Here is an 18,471-nt window from a genome sequence, read left to right on the forward strand (position 1 = left end):
TGTTCCATTGTACTTTTAGCTCTTATGCCTATTTAGAATGCATTATTGAGAATGTTAATTACTTTACAAGTCTTAACAAAAATTGTGTTTGAAGTTCTTAATTATAAATTTCTGATAGTATATTTAATTCTATTTATTTAACTTTATGCATGTTTTAATAATTGGAATAAGAGTGTTCTCCTACTTATGTGTTATAGTGGGTGCCCACAGGGTCCGATGGGTTAGGTTGTGATAAATTGGTATAAGAACTCAGGTTACCACTCTCTCAATACAAGAGAAAAATATTGACTAGACTCCTACATATTGGTGTGTTGACATACACATCTAATCTTCTAGAAGCTAGGAAACATTTTAGGAAGTTGTTCCGACTTTTTTCTCTTTTCGTGCTAGTGTCTCTTGTTGTACTAGTTGAGTCCTATTTTTCTCTCCCAATTTCAATTGGTTCTCAACAAAGTGAACTGGACGTCGTGGTCATGACTAAAGTAACACAAGCAAGGTAAATTGGAACAGAGACAGTTCCAATTGGTATCTGGTCCTAGGGGCGATGTAAATACTAGGATTATTAACAATGGTCATCCATGGAGCAAACACACTAACAAACTGAAATTGTTGTGAAGCGGGTTTGTAACTGCAATTGTGTACTTCATATCGTTTAGGATAACTGTGAATGTGAAGGTCTGCTTTAGGTATCCGGAGAGAAGTATTTTGCAAGGGTGTTATGGTATAATTATTTACATAGTGTAGCGTGTCTGAACTTTAATGTGAAATATGATGGCTGAATTGTTGAAAAATTATGCAAGTTGTAATGACTTGAGTATTGTGAAGCCTTTTTTTGAAAAAGAAGGTTCTGAATATATTCGATTAAAAGGTTTGGGTAAAACTACGAGGTAATTTGTGAGGAAGATTTGAACATGTCTTGTGCTTGTGTAATATAACCACGAGAATGTTTGAGTGTATCTTGAGGATGTGTGGATTGTGCTGCTGAATTAATAAGAATGAATTAGTTCTATAGTGTGGGTTTGACTAGTCTAGGAGTTATCCTAGCTCACAAGATAATCCTATGTTTGTTCCGTAAATCTTGGAACCTTAGTGAAATTTACAAAAGAGAGAAAGCCTCAGAAAAATCTCGGGAATGGTTCTGTTTCTGTTTTGGCCGCTGAGGCGGGATTATTCCTACTAGGGAAAGATCGCCTGAGTGGGATGAGGTGAGGCAGAACCTCATCCTTCCCTCTCTACTTTTTCCAAGTTTCCCGATAAGCACCCCAAATGGTATTTTGTCTAACCCATGCAACTCTATTAGTATTCAGCAATAGAGAATAGTTTATTAAACTTAATAATTAACTCTACACTACGGAAAAAGGTAGGAAATCTAGAATCCAAGTGCATACAAAACGTAAGAAAGCCAAAAAGATTAAAAAATCAAGTTGTCCCAAAATTTACAAGCCTATGAAGGGCGAAAGAAAAATCAAGAACCCTCGGACTGGTGGTGTCAACAACTTAGTTATAGATCCTCCACAGGTAATAAGTTGGTCACTACCTCATCCATAAAGTGAAGTGCTGGAAATCTCCTTTATCAACCCGGCGAAGCTTTTATCCACGGGAAACGCATGTGAATATGGTCTCATCATCTTCCATATGCAGACAATCAATCATCCCTCTCTATCCCCTTCCTCCACTCATGGCCAAGCTCAGGGAACGATATCTCGACCTCTAGGGCAGTGTTGGGGGAACCAGAATAAAATTAGCAAAGGCACTCCCCAACCTCTTCTCGACGACCTCTAATCCTCCTTGACCTTTGCAATAAGAGTGGGGCCTCATTGTAAAATCTATAACTACCTTACTAATACTAGATATAATACCCCAAAATTTAGTAAATTGAACTCGTGAGTTCTAGAGCCTTGTAGGAGAGGTTTACAGAGTTGTATGAGGTATAAAATTGGTAAAAACATGTAATTATAATGAAATGTTTAGGGGTCAAACTTCCGGGTACGACCCCTAAAGGGTCATTGAGGAGGACCACAACACTGCCCAAAATGTTGTCAAGAGAGTATGGTCCACGACTAGCCATTCACAATTCGTGAGTGGACCCACGTCCCGTGGGTTGGGGTTGTGAGTCAACGAATGTTAATAACTGCAAATTCAAGCCTCATTTCCCAACATTGAGACCACATGACGGCCCATCAACCCATCTGTGATCCATGGATGAGGGTCCGTAGGTGGTAGCAATTTTAAGTGTTTTAGTTTTAGTAGGAGGCTTGGGAATTGATTAGTTAATTAATCACGGGTTAATATAGGTTTCTTAGTTATTTAATTTACATATATAATCATATGATATGCTAAAGTAATCACTTAAGCTCATCCATCAAAAGACCCCAAATTACTCTCAAGAAGTTCTCTCACTCTAGAAGCTAAGAAGAATAAGAAGAGAAGAGAAGAGGCAATGTTTATCCATTGATTAAAGCTTTGGTTAGGGAATTGATTATCGTTATTTGAATATTATTCATCCATGGGTTCTTCCCCTATTAATCCTCCTTAATTTCCCTCCAATTTTATAGTCAAAAAGACAAATTCTTGTTACATTAGTGCATGCTTTGTGGGTAGGGTTTAGGTGTGATTCCAATTTAGTGGATAACACCCAATTCTAATTGAATTAGATTTTTTTAGTTATATAATGATGAATTCATGTGATATCTATGGTGAACCCTAATCTAAATTGATAAATGATATATTTGTGGATCCATTAGAAGTGAATTGGAATGTTCAAAGGTAATCTTCCTAAATAAATGGCATGTATGGATACTTATCAAAGTTTGGATCATGCAACTATGAATTGAACTATACTTGATAAAATATGATTGATCTTGACTTGTAAAGTTACAACTGAACCATTATGAATCAATTATGACTAGAATTACTTCATAGTAAAGAATGTGATTGAATAACTTATAATTTAGACATGAATGATGATATAGTACAGTTAAGCTTGAAATTAGGGCTTGTAGCCATCATTATTAGGGCTTTGGGGGAAAATAAAACTTGATGTGATCTTTGGGTGTATTGTTTGTCTTCTACAATCTTAGGATGAGTATGTTAGTTGATTTAAGGTTTTCTCACATAGAAGGATTCTAGGTTTGCTTAATAACCTAAAATGAATCAAAGTTTGTTAGTCTAGAATAACTTGAAGTTCTGACTAATTTAACCTTCATGTACAACTTGGCTTAGTAGTATAAGATCATGGTTGTTATCTTTGGAATGGAGGATCTATACTCTCCTAAGGTCTAACTTGACTTGCACTGTGACGATGCATTTCATGGTTGAATAAGTTAGGAGTAGTCATAGTATCCTAGAATAGAGAATTTGTACTCTCATATGGGCAACTTGAACTAGTATTGTTGGGATGCCTTCATGATAGCCTGACTTTGGTTGACCAAGACCATTCCATTCTAGCATTAGGATTAAAAATCATACTCTCTGAAGGGTAGCTTAGGATTGAGGATCCATACTCTCCTAAGGGTATCTTGAGTTAGGTTAGTCATGGTAGCTTTGGATTGAGGACTCATACTCTCCTAAGGTCAGATTACGATTTAGAATAATACTCTTCTAAGAGTATCTTGTATTTGTATTATAATGCACTTTAGAGGTTAGCATAACTTAGTTGGTCTAGGCATATTTCGTGGTAGCAACGATAGGAAACTTGTATATTTCTTAGAATAGCTTATACATTCATGATGGTGTTTATTCCAAGGTAGTTAGATTAGCTTAACCTAGTTATGTTAATAAGAGTATAGTATGATCTAGCCTATTATGGGGTTCTTCCTTGGTAGATGTGATTAGAGGAAAATAGTATAGAGGGATTAGTCCCCAACTAGTAAAGATTCATGATATTTAAAAGGTGTACATACAGTGGGTAGTATTATGGGATGTTATCCATACATTGAAGAAATATGACTTAAGGCTAGGTATGAGGGTTTCTTAACCATATTATAGACTTAGTTTGTTGCCTACCAAGATATGATTGACTTAAGATGATAGTTACTTATAAATATGAAATAGATCTAGAATGACACCTATGAAGCATGAATAGTGTGACTCTAAGGATATGCTTTGTGTGTGTGGTAGTATGGGATGCCATACATGCATTGCACAAGTGTTCCTTGAGGCTACTTATGAGTATGATGCTCTTATGACATGAAAACATAAGTCTTGACTATGAAGGTGGACTATGACCAAGAATGACCAAAGAGAGGTACTTACCTTAGATGGTAATATGGGATGCTATTATTTCCTTGCACAAGTATACTTGGAGATGGCTTGCCAAGTAATTCTTTGGTAATATTAAAGACATAAGGTTGATCTATGTAACCATGAAGATCTGAGTGAGTACGATGACATGAACATGATGTATCTCCTATTCTTATTTACTATGTCTTATGTTGACTTATGTTTATATGATGTTTATGTTGGATTATGATATGACTATGATGATTATTCTATAATTGTGTTATTATCTCTTATGCTTATGTCTTATGTTGACTAACCATTTTGAGATTCTCTTATTATGTTATTCCAGATTTCATACCTGGTACATTTTATACTACCAGATATTTCTTACATTTTAATCAAATATAGGGTTTGGAGACTTAAGTGTTACTTTTGAGATATATATCTAAGGAGTTAAAGAACATTGAAGGCTTGGTGAGTCATCATAGCTTCGAGGACAAACCTATTATCTTTCTTATTCCATATACTTTTATGTTTAGACTTTGTATAGGGTGCTTCCGAAAGTTCAATATTCAAGTCAAGTTAGATAATTTTGATACAAAGAGTAAGAATTCCGCTTTGCACTTTATGAAAAAGACTACGATTTTACATATTAAATTTTTTTAATTTATCCGTATTTTCTATTAATCTATATATTGATATTATGATGATGCTAAGGGCTAGTACGAGACCTCTTCAGGGTCAAGTATGCCATATAAATTCTACGGGTAACCCCAAGTCATTTCAAACTTGGTAATCAGAGCACAAGGTTTAGAATGGTTCTAGGACTGTCTCTGAACACATCTAGTATAGTCTTGTTCATAAATGTGAAGTGCACCACATTTATGTATAGGAGGCTATTGGATTCTTATGAAATCTCATTCTTCATTCTTCAAGTTGTGTCATAGAATTTAGCTTTAGTAGGTCCTTCTTTTAAACGTTTGCCCAATGGTTTTTAGGTTATGGAAAACACTAGGGCTAATCTTAGGAGAGAAGAGAAAGACAATTGAAAGCAAGAGGTTCCTTTCCATGTACCACATTAAGATCCTCCTCAAGAATCAAATGACCACCCGTTTAAGAATGTCACCAGTGTAGTTCAAGGCTTATATGCAATTTCTGGCTCAAGCCTTAACGGTGCAAACCAATAGAGATGTTGTTGCTCCTGCAAACCCAATAGTGGGGATAGGTGTTTCTAGGATAAGAGAGTTCATAAAGATGAATCCCTCGGAGTATTGTGTCTCTAAAATGGATGAAGATCCAAGTGGGTGTATAGAAGAGGTCTATAAGGTTCTAGCAATCATGAGAGTGATCTCGGTAGAAAAATAGGAACTAGTTTCTTGTCAGTTGCAGGAAGTAGCATAAATTTGGTATGAGCAGTGGAAATATGGTAGTCCATTAGATGCGGATCATAGTAATTACGAGATTTTTAAGGAGGCATTCCAATATTGTTTCTTCCCTCGGGAGTTGAGAAAAGCTATTGGAAGATTTCATCAATCTTAAGCAAGGTAGTATAAGTTTCAAGTATTATGTCTTGATGTACACTTTTTTTGTCCAAATATGCTTCATTAATAGTTCAAATCAAAGAGATAAGATTAATAGGTTTTTGTCAGGTGTCCAACTTGGTAGCCAAAGAATGTCATACTACAATGCATGTTAATAGTATAAATATCTCATGCCTCGTGATTCAAGTTGAAAAAATAGAAGAATAAAAACTCAAGGAATAAAAAGCTAGAGATAAAAAGAGGTCTAGGGTGGATGGTCATAAATCCTTTCATGGTAGGCCCGACAAACATGGTTATTCTAGGAATCGACAAAGCTTTTACGAACACGGCTTTTCTAATGCTCATAAGAATAAGGATGAGAGAGTGTCTACCCCTAGGCCTCAAGGTATAAGTAATGAGTCCTTATGGCCCACTTGTGCGAGCTGTGGTAAAAGGTATGAGGGTAGGTGTTTATCCAGTAGATTAGGTTACTTTAGTTGTATAGGAGTGTCCACATGATGAAACATTTCCCTTTAGATAAAGTTTCAAGAAGAGAGGATAAGTAAGTTCTGTATAGTAGTGCGTATGTTAAGCCACAAAAGAAGAGTAGGTTCTAAGTTATCCAAGCTTTAATGTTACTTTTAGCATTTATGATGTTTAGAAAAGTTTGAGTAGGCTTACTCCCGGTCTGAGATAGTGTGCCTACCTAATAGAGTTATTATGTGTTTTTTGTACTGCCATGATTTACTTATACGCATGTTCATGAATATGTGTAGGGCTTGTTAGAAATGACTTATTCTTATTGTTTCTTATTTTGTAGTTCATTTAATAAAATTTACATATAGACTTCATGAGTTGATTATTAGCGTGCCTTAGTTTTGGAGTTGAGAAGTTCCTCCTTGTATTGATGCTTTATGAGAAGAAATTTGTATTTAGGCTCCATGAGTGTGTGTCGGGGATGTTTTATCTAGGAGATGTTAGTGTATCTTTGAAAATGAGTAGATATAGAGTTTCATGCATTTAGGTTAGTAGAAGTAGTATCCAACCCGTTATGTTGCATTGAATGTGTTTAGCTTGGAATTGAGGTTTTCTTCCTTGTTTTGGGTGCATTTAGATGTAGTGTATGCATTATGAACTGTTATATTAGAGTTTTAACTTTAAGAAGTGTTTAGAATCACTATTCGAGGATGAAAGATCCCAAGGGGGAGATGATGTAACTCCCTTGAATTCAGTAAGTTGAACTAGTATGTTCTAGAACCTTGTAAGAGAGGTTTGGAGTGTCCTGTGAGGAATAAAACTTGTAAAACAATTACCGCAATTAGAGTGGGATTTTTAGGGGTTAAACGTCTGTAATAACTCCCACATGGACCGCAGAAGGGGTCCTTGAGGAGGACCCCAACACCACCTGAAAAGTTGTCAAAATAGAATGGTCCACGAATGGACATTCACTGATTGTGATTGGACCCACACCTCATGAGTTGGGGTCGTGGGTGAAGGAATATTAAGGCCTGAAACTTTAAGACTAATCCCCTTACCACGAGAACATAGGACGACCCGTTAACCCATCCACGATCCGTCTATGGTGGTCTGTCTATTGTTGTAGTTTTAAGCATTTTAGTTAGTTAGGGGGTTTGGGAATTAGTTAGTTGTTAATATAGGTCGGTTATTTATTTAATTTACCACCTATATAACCTTTATTTACCCTAGAATAATAACTTTAACTCATTCATCAAATGACCCCAAATTACTCTCAAAAAAATCCTATCTCTCTAGAAGCTAAAAAGAAAAGAAGAAAAGAGAAGAGAAGAGGGGAGTGTTTCTCCATTGATTTAAGATTTTATTAGAAATTTGATTAAAGGTATAACAATTTTATACATACATGGAGCCCCTTTACTTTTACCTTAATTGTAAAGTTAAAAATCCAAATCATGGTTAAGATTGTGCTTGCATTGTGGGTAGGTTTCATATGTGATTCCAATTTAGTGGGTAACATCGAATTATGACTGAATTTCTTTCATTATTGATACTATGATGAACTAATATGAATTTATATGGTAAAATCTAATTTAAATATGTGATTTCTATTGTGAATCCTAATCTAATTTGATGAATGTGATGTTTGTGTATTGATGCCATTAGAGGTGAATTTGATGTTTCAAAGGTAATCTTCCTAAATCAGTGTCATGCATGGAAATTGATCAAAGTTAGGATCATGTAATTATGAATTGAACTAGACATGATTGAATATTATTGATCTTGACTTGTAAAGTTATAATTGAACCATTATGAATCAATTATGTATAGAATCACTTTGTAGTAACGAATGTGATTGAATAACTTCAAATTTAGACACGAATGATGATAGAGTATAATTAATGTTGCAATTAGTGTTTGTAGCCATAATTTTTCGGACATTGAGGGTAAATTTCAAACTTGCTCTGAATTTTTTATCTTTTAACACTCTTAGGCATGAATCTGCTAGGTGATTTAAGGTTTTGTCAATAAAAGTGTTCTAGATTGGCTTATTAACCTAAAATGAATAAAGCTTGTTAGCTTGAAGTTATGACTCATGTTCCCTTCATGTATATCTTGGCTTACTAGGATAATACCAAGGTAGTTTGACTGGGATAAAGTATTTATGCTCTCCTAAGGTATAACTTGACTTGCATTGTAAGGATATATTTCATGGTAGCATGAGTTAGGAGTGGTCATGGTAACCTAGGATAGATGATTTATATTCTCCTATGGGTATCTTAAACTAGCATTGTTGGGATGCCTTCATGGTAGAATGACTTAGTTTGGACTAGTCAATTTCATGGTAGCTTTAGGATTTAGAATCATACTCTCCTAAGGGTAGCTTAGGATTGAGGATCCATACTCTCCTAAAGGTAGTTTGAGTTAGGTTAGTCGTTGTAGCTTGGGATTGAGAACTCATACTCTTCTAAGGATAGCATAGGATTGAGAATCATACTTTCCAAAGGGTATCTTGTGTTTGTATTATGATTCACTTGAAGGTTAGCATGACTTAGTAGGTCTAGGACTATTTCATGGTATTTAGGATATGACACTTAAAACTTTATTAAAATAGATTGGACCTGCATGATGATGTGCCTTCCAAGGTAGTTTTCTTAGCTTAACCTAGTTGTGTTAAGATTGTAGGATAGTCTATTATATTAGGGGGTTATTACTTGGTATGATATGAGGAATATAGTTTCCAGGGATTATTCCCCAACTAGTTAACGTTCATTATATTCTAACGAAGTATTTAGTGTGGGTGGTATTATGGGATGATATCCATACATTGCCCAAATTTAACTAAAGGCTAGCTATGAAGGGTTCCCACACATAGCATATACTTAGCTTTGGTTGGTGCTATAGTTACATACCAAGTAATACACTCAAATACACATCCCTAAATAAGTATAAGTGATCATTATCAAGTAAATAACTCAACTTGTAGGTTGAGATCGATCCCACGAGGAAAATGGCTTAGACTTAAACTTAACTAACAATTATATTTGTTTAGCCATTTTATTTCCAGAAACAAGTAATTAAAAGGGGGAGATATGTGAAATAAATTAAGAAAATTATTTAAGTAATTAGTGAGAAAGATTCAATCTTTAGTTGTTATCAATATGAGAAAGAAACTAGGCATAAGTGTTCCCCATAAACTCATAACACGGTAATCCTAGTAATAGCTACTCTTTCCTAGTGCATTACATGAAAAGTTGTATGTGTCAAGCATCTAAAAAATTTTACCCCGCACCTTGGTCTTGCTACGTGTGTAATATTTACTAAAACATACCTTCACCTCGTATTAGACATCACATCGATGTATGGCTTAGTTTTCACCCTCACACCCATCGACTCTAGACTATTAGATAGTGTCACACTAAATCTATGTTAATATATCTTTTATTTTTAACTACCTACTTGGTCTGAAAAGTAGCAACAAGAAAAGTTATAACGTTAGTCTCTGTTCAAAAGACTTCTAAATGAAGGAATTATCAATGCATGCAACAACACTATTCAAGAATTGCTGAATTACTATTCATACATTGTCAATCTCTCATGGTTCCCACAACGCTTGTTGTTGATTTAGTTACCGATATTAGCAAGAACACAATTCATATATTTATGTAACGACCTGTCTAGTTGTTTTGAGCAGCAGATTTTATTTCTGGAAAAACAGGCTGAGGCGACGGACCCCACGACGGACCGTCATGGACACGACGGACCGTCGCAGGGACTCGTTTCAAAACACTTAGAAAAACTGAAAATTGGGTACTGAAATCGACTCTCTGAACTTCGTAACGGAATGGTAGGACGGACCGTCACAGGTGTGACGGACCGTCACAGATTCTTCAGAGAAATTGAGTCTCCGAAGTCTGACGGGCAGCAGGATGGACCGTCGCAGTCGCGACGGGCCGTCACAGACTGCAAAATCTCAGTCTGGGTCGGATTTCTTGATACGTATTAAGGGACGTTTTTGACTATTCTTGCCTTAATTATAAAGTTAGTGGGTTAATATTAATAAGTCTAATTACTTGGGGGTTAAAAGAGGTAACCTTAAGTTAATTAGTGGGGTATTATTGCCATCTTTTATTCTTAATTATATACTAATTAGGGTAAAAGAAAGAGGGTTTGAATAAGAAAGCAGAAAGAACAAGAAGGGAGAAAGAGAAACGATCGAGAGAAGAGGAAAGCACCAAGCTTTGAGGATTAACTTGCTTGATTTCAATTCTTCGGTAGAGGTAGGTTATGGTTTTCATGCTTTCATAGTAAACTCTTAATAGAGAATGATATGTATTGGTAGTATTGTAAAACCCTGCTATGTGCTTAATTGTATGCATGCATGAACGTGATTATATAATTGTGATTATATTAAGCATGATGAAGCTATTGAATCCCAAATCTTGATAAAAACCTAATCTCTTGTTAATGATGATTCCTTGATATAAAAGAAGGCTTGATGAACTAAAGAAATGAGATTGATGATGCCTTGGTGAGAAAGAAGGCTTGATGAATTGATAGAAAGAGATTAGGGGATCGGGTGTCACGAACCGACACGTAGAATTAGGGGATCGGGTGTCACGAACCGGCACGTAGATTTAGGGGATCGGGTGTCACGAACCGACATGTAGAATTAGGGGATCGGGTGTCATGAACCGACACGTAGATTTAGGGGATCGGGTGTCACGAACCGACACATAGAATTAGGGGATCGGGTATCACGAACCGACACGTAGATTTAGGGGATCGGGTGTCATGAACCGACACGTAGATTTAGGAGATCGGAGTGTCACGTACCGACACAAGAGGATTAATGAATATGAGGGAGCGGAGTGTCACGTGCCGATACAAGAGAAATAAAGATAATGAATCTTGAAAGATGTTAATATACTCAATCTAAAGAACATAATTCCCAAATGAGTATGGTATTAGGGCTTGAGTCCTCATGTGTGAACTTGATGGTAATTGTTAATGATATAGTACTTGTTGTTGCTACATGTTGAGTATCATAGTTGAGTTTATGATATTACTTGGTATATACTGTTTTCTATTTTGAGTTGGCCGATGATATCTACTCAGTACCCGTGTTTTGTACTGACCCCTACTTTTATGTTTTTCTTCATGTTATTTGTGGAGTGCAGCAAACGTACCGTCATCTTCGACTCAACAGTAACTCAAGCCAGTCTTACTACATCGGAAATTCAGGGTGAGCTAATGCTTCTAGCTTGGACTGGATCTTCTTCTTCAAGTCTTGATGCCTTGAACTTCCGGCATGGACTAGCTTCTTATGTATTTTTAGCTTTTTAGAATATTCTTAGTTTAGTCATTTGATCGTAGATGTTCTTGTAATGATGTCTTCCAGATTTTGGGAATAATAATAGTTATTGATTTTATTAATGAGTTTAAGTCTTCCGCATTACTTTATGTTGATATTACCTTGAAATGTTAAGGTTTAGATTGGTTGGTTCGCTCACATAGGAGGGTAAGTGTGGGTGCCAGTCGCGGCCCGAATTTGGGTCGTGACAAACTTGGTATCAGAGCATTAGGTTCGTTGGTCTCATCACATAAGAACGAGTCTAGTAGAGTCTTAAGGAACGGTAGGGGGACGCCTTTACTTTTCCTTGAGAGGCTATAAGACATTAGGAAAATTCCATTCTTTCTTTCTTCTTTCGTGCTATTACTTGGGTCCAATTGGTATCTAGGTGATACAAATTGGTATCTGACCATCTTCACTCTATTTCGCAGATAGTTAGAACTAGAGCAACGACTACGCCAACACCAACACCAGCACCAGCGGGACAGGGTGCGTCTGAGCCAGCCACTGGGGCTGTAGCTCGAGGAAGAGCAGCGGCAAGAGGCCGTGGTAGTGGTCGTGGGAGGACATCCTCTAGGGGAAGAGGACGAGCACCTAGCCCATCTGATACTACGGAAGTGACTCCTCCACCGACTCAGGAAGTAATAAGAGAAGGGGAGGATGGGGAAAATGAACAAGTGCAGAATGAGGGATTGCCACCCCAACCTACCCCAGAGATGATCAATCAGGTTCTCGCCTATCTCAGTGGGTTGTCTGATCAAGGTCAGGCACCTCCAGTGTTTTCTGCACCAACACCTCCGGTTTCAGAAGTACAACATGCAGCCACTATGGCTCCTCGTATGGAGGCCTCATTGGACATAGGCACATTTCCACGTCTGACTACTGGGCCTATAATGACAAATGATCAGCATGAACTTTTCAGTAAGTTCTTGAAATTGAAACCTCCGGTCTTCAAGGGTGCTGAATCGGAGGATGCTTATGATTTTCTGGTTGACTGTCACGAGCTACTACACAAGATGGGTATAGTAGAATGGTTTGGTGTGGAGTTTGTGACTTATCAGTTTCAACGGAACGCCAAAATGTGGTGGCTGTCACATATCGAGTGTCAACCAATAGAGGCACCACCTATGACTTGGGCCTCATTCTCTAGCTTGTTTATGGAGAAGTATATTCCCCGAACATTGAGGGATAGGAAAAGGGATGAGTTCTTGAGCCTAGAGCAAGATAGGATGTCGGTCAATGCATATGAGGCTAAGTTTCGTGCATTATCCCGGTATGCCACCCAACTATGTTTCAGTCCACAAGAACGAATTCGCCGGTTTGTGAAGGGGTTGAGGTCAGAATTGCGGATTTCGGCCTTACAGATAGCGGCAACGGAAAAATCCTTCCAAGAGGTGGTAGACTTTGTGATAGAAGTGGAAGGAGTGAAGCCAGACGACTTCACTACGACATCGACATCAAAAAGGTTTCGAAAGGGAGGTGAGTTTAATGGTGCTTACACTAGAGGACAGGGTTCGGGAAGTTACTCAGTCCGACCAATTAAGTCTTCACTACAGACTGTAGTTGGGGGACCACCTCAGACCGGTCAACACTTCTCCGAGATACCTATGCTTGACTCCAGAGAGTGTTACGGATGTGGGGAGACTGGACATATTAGGAGAAATTGTCAAAAACAGAGTTACAGACCCCCAATAGCTAGAGGTAGAGGTGGTCATGGTAGAGGCCGTTTTTCTGGAGGGCGTGGTGGTCGAGGTAACAGTGGTCACCAAAACGGCTGAGGTGATGGGCAAACTGGAGCCACTACATCACAACATGGTAGGGGCAACGGACAGACGAACGATAGGGCCCATTGTTACGCTTTCCCTGGGCGGTCTGAAGCGGAGGCATCTGATGTTGTCATCACAGGTACTCTTCTGGTTTGTGATTGCATGGCTTCTGTATTGTTTGATCCTGGATCCACGTTTTCTCATGTATCTTCCGCATTTGCTAATGGTCTTAATTTACATTGTGAATTGCTTGACATACCTATTCGTGTTTCTACTCCAGTGGGTGAGTTTGTGATAGTTGAAAAGGTGTATAGGTCTTGTCTTGTAACTTTTGTGGGTAGCAATACTTATGTAGACTTGATTATCTTAGAAATGGTTGTTTTTGATGTAATTCTGGGTATGACTTGGCTTTCTCCGCAATTTGCGATCTTGGATTGTAATGCTAAAACGGTGACGTTAGCCAAGCCTGGGACAGATCCGTTAGTGTGGGAGGGTGACTACACTTCCAATCCGGTGCGTATCATCTCCTTTCTTCGTGCTAAGAAAATGGTTAGTAAAGGGTGTTTAGCTTTCTTGGCACATCTCAAGGATGACACTACCCAAGTGCCTTCGATTGAGTCGGTTTCAGTAGTCCGTGAGTTTCTGGATGTATTCCCTGCAGATCTTCCTGGTATGCCACCAGATAGGGATATTGACTTCTGTATCGATCTTGAACCGGGTACTCGCCCTATTTCTATACCCCCTTATAGAATGGCTCCCGCGGAGTTAAGAGAGTTAAAAGCCCAACTTCAAGAGTTGTTAAACAAAGGCTTTATTAGACCAAGTGCATCTCCTTGGGGTGCTCCGGTTTTGTTTGTGAAGAAGAAGGATGGGAGTTTTCGAATGTGTATAGACTACAGACAACTAAACAAGGTAACCATAAAGAACAAGTATCCTCTTCCTCGCATTGATGACTTGTTCGATCAGTTACAAGGTGCTTGTGTCTTCTCTAAGATTGACTTGAGATCCGGTTATCATCAGTTGAAAATACGGGCAACGGATGTGCAAAAGACTGCTTTTCGAACGAGGTATGGGCATTACGAATTTGTAGTGATGTCTTTTGGTCATACGACTGCCCCTGCTGCGTTCATGAGCTTGATGAATGGTATTTTTAAGCCATATTTGGACCTCTTCGTGATCGTATTTATTGATGATATATTGGTATACTCAAAGAGCAAGAAGGAACATGAAGAGCATTTGAGAATGGTATTGGAAATGTTGAGGGAGAAAAAGCTTTATGCCAAGTTCTCTAAGTGTGAATTTTGGCTAGATGCAGTGTCCTTCTTGGGACACGTGGTTTCTAAGGATGGAGTGATGGTGGATCCTTCTAAGATTGAGACAGTGAAGAATTGGGTAAGACCTACTAATGTGTCGGAAATAAGGAGCTTTGTTGGGTTAGCAAGCTACTACCGCCGATTTGTCAAGGGATTCTCTTCTATTGCTTCCCAATTGACGAACTTGACTAAGCAGAATGTTCCATTTGTATGGTCGGACGAATGTGAGGAAAGCTTTCAGAAGCTCAAGACTTTGTTGACTACCGCACCTATCCTTACCTTGCCAGTAGAGGGTAAGAACTTCATTGTTTATTATGATGCATCCTATTCGGGTTTGGGTGCAGTGCTAATGTAAGAGAAGAATGTGATTGCTTATGCTTCAAGACAATTAAAAGTGCATGAACGTAACTATCCAACTCATGATTTGGAATTGGCTACGGTAGTGTTTGCATTAAAGCAATGGAGACACTATTTATATGGGGTTAAGTGTGAGGTCTACACGGATCATCGTAGCCTTCAGTATGTCTTTACTCAGAAGTATTTGAACTTGAGGCAACGGAGATGGATGGAGCTACTAAAGGACTACGATATCACTATCTTGTATCATCCGGGAAAAACGAATGTTGTAGCGGATGCTTTAAGTAGAAAGGCGGGAAGCATGGGAAGTCTAGCTCACTTGCAAGCTTCTAGACGCCCATTGGCTAGAGAGGTTCAGACTCTAGCTAATGACTTGATGAGATTAGAAGTAAATGAGAAGGGAGGATTGTTGGCTTCTGTGGAGGCAAGATATTCCTTTCTTGACAAGATTAAGGGAAGACAGTCTGATGATGAGAAACTGCGCAGAATTTAAGATAAGGTATTGCGAGGAGAGGTTAAGGAAGCACAAATCGATGAGGAAGGTGTTTTAAGGATCAAGGGAAGGGTATGTGTACCCCGCGTCAATGATTTGATCAACACTATTCTGATAGAGGCTCATAGTTCAAGGTATTCTATACATCCGGGTGCAACCAAGATGTATCGTGACCTAAAGCAACACTTTTGGTGGAGTAGAATGAAGCGTGATATTGTTGACTTTATTGCCAAGTGTTCAAACTGTCAACAAGTAAAGTATGAACACCAAAGGCCCGGAGGAACACTTCAGAGAATGCCCATTCCGGAATGGAAATGGGAGAGAATTGCAATGGACTTTGTGGTTGGTCTTCCAAGGACAATGGGTAAGTATGACTCCATTTGGGTGATTGTTGATAGGTTGACTAAATCTGCTCATTTTATTCCGGTTAAGGTGACTTACAATGCCGAGAAGTTAGCCAAGATCTATATCTCAGAAATCATTCGATTGAATGGGGTTCCACTATCCATCATATCAGATAGAGGTACGCAGTTTACTTCTATGTTTTGGAAACCATTGCATGCGGAATTGGGTACTAGGTTGGACCTTAGTACTGTGTTCCATCCTCAGACCGATGGTCAGTCTGAGAGAACGATTCAAGTGTTGGAAGATATGCTTCGTGCATGTGTGAAAGAGTTTGGTGGTCATTGGGATAGCTTCCTACCCTTAGCGGAGTTTTCATACAATAACAACTATCACTCAAGCATTGATATGGCTTCATTTGAAGAATTGTATGGTAGGAGATGTAGGTATCCCATTGGTTGGTTTGATGCGTTCGAGGTTAGACCTTGGGGCACTGATCTCTTGAGGCATTCGATGGAAAAAGTGAAGTTTATTCAAGAAAAGCTTCTAGCGGCGCAAAGTAGACAAAAAGAATATCCAGATCAAAAGGTTAGAGACTTAGAGTTCATAAAGGGTGAACAAGTCTTGTTGAAAGTTTCACCAATGAAAGGGGTGATGCGGTTTGGTAAAAGGGCTAAACTAAGTCCAAGGTACATTGGACCATTGGAAGTACTCAAGCGAGTAGGGGAGGTGGCTTATGATTTAGCCTTGCCTCCAGGGCTGTCCGGAGTACATCCGGTATTCCATGTGTCGATGTTGAAAAGATACCATGGGGATGGAAACTACATTATCCGTTGGGATTCAGTTTTGCTTGATGAGAACTTGTCTTATGAGGAGGAGCCTGTTGCTATTTTAGATAGAGAAGTTCGCAAGTTGAGGTTAAGAGAGATTGCATCCATCAAGGTTCAATGGAAGAATCGACCCGTTGAAGAAGCCACTTGGGAGAAAGAGGCTGATATGCGAGAAAGATACCCACACCTGTTTACAGATTCAGGTACTCCTTTTCGTCCTTGTTTTCCTTCATGTGATCGTTCGGGGATGAACGATGGGTAAATTGGTATCTATTGTAACGACCTGTCTAGTCGTTTTGAGTAGCAGATTTTATTTCTGGAAAAACAGGCTGAGGCGACGGACCCCACGACGGACCGTCATGGGCACGACGAACTGTCGCAGGGTCTCGTTTCAAAACACTTAGAAAAACTGAAAATTGGGTACTGAAATCGACTCTCTGAACTTCGTAACGGAATGGCAGGACGGACCGTCACAGGTGTGACGGACCGTCACAGATTCTTCAGAGAAATTGAGTCTCTGAACTTTGTGACTGGCAGCAGGACGGACCGTCGCAGGCGCGATGGGCCGTCACAGACTGCGAAATCCCAGTCTGGGTCGGATTTCTTGATACGTTTTAAGGGACGTTTTTTACTATTCTTGCCTTAATTATAAAGTTAGTGGATTAATGTTAATAAGTCTAATTACTTGGGGGTTAAAAGAGGTAACCTTAAGTTAATTAGTGGGTATTATTGCCATCTTTTATTCTTAATTATATACTAATTAGGGTAAAAGAAAGAGGGTTTGAATAAGAAAACAGAAAGAACAAGAAGGGAGAGAGAGAAATGATCGAGAGAAGAGGAAAGCACCAAGCTTTGAGGATTAACTTGCTTGATTTCAATTCTTCGGTGGAGGTAGGTTATGGTTTTCATGCTTTCATAGTAAACTCTTAATAGAGAATGATATGTATTAGAAGTATTGTAAAACCCTGCTATGTGCTTAATTGTATGCATGCATAAACGTGATTATATAATTGTGATTATATTAAGCATGATGAAGCTATTGAATCCCAAATCTTGATAAAAACCTAATCTCTTGTTAATGATGATGCCTTGATATAAAAGAAGGCTTGATGAACTAAAGTAATGAGTTTGATTATGCCTTGGTGAGAAAGAAGGCTTGATGAATTGATAGAAAGAGATTAGGGGATCGGGTGTCACGAACCGACACGTAGAATTAGGGGATCGGGTGTCACGAACTGACACGTAGATTTAGGGGATCGGGTGTCACGAACCGACACGTAGAATTAGGGGATCAGGTGTCACGAACCGACACGTAGATTTAGGGGATCGGGTGTCACGAACCGACACGTAGAATTAGGAGATCGGGTATCACGAACCGACACGTAGATTTAGGGGATCGGGTGTCACGAACCGACACGTAGATTTAGGGGATCGGAGTGTCACGTACCAACACAAGAGGATTAATGAATATGAGGGAGCGGAGTGTCACGTGCCGATACAAGAGAAATAAAGATAATGAATCTTGAAAGATGTTAATATACTCAATCTAAAGAACATAATTCCCAAATGAGTATGGTATTGAGGCTTGAGTCCTCATGTGTGAACTTGATGGTAATTGTTAATGATATAGTACTTGTTGGTTCTACATGTTGAGTGGCATAGTTGAGTTTATGATATTACTTGGTATATACTGTTTTCTATTTTGAGTTGGCCGATGATATATATTCAGTACCCGTGTTTTGTACTGACCCCTACTTTTATGTTTTTCTTCTTGTTATTTGTGGAGTGCAGCAAACGTACCA

This window comes from Solanum lycopersicum, chromosome 6, assembly GCF_036512215.1.
Source record: "Solanum lycopersicum chromosome 6, SLM_r2.1".
Taxonomy (NCBI): Eukaryota; Viridiplantae; Streptophyta; class Magnoliopsida; order Solanales; family Solanaceae; genus Solanum; species Solanum lycopersicum.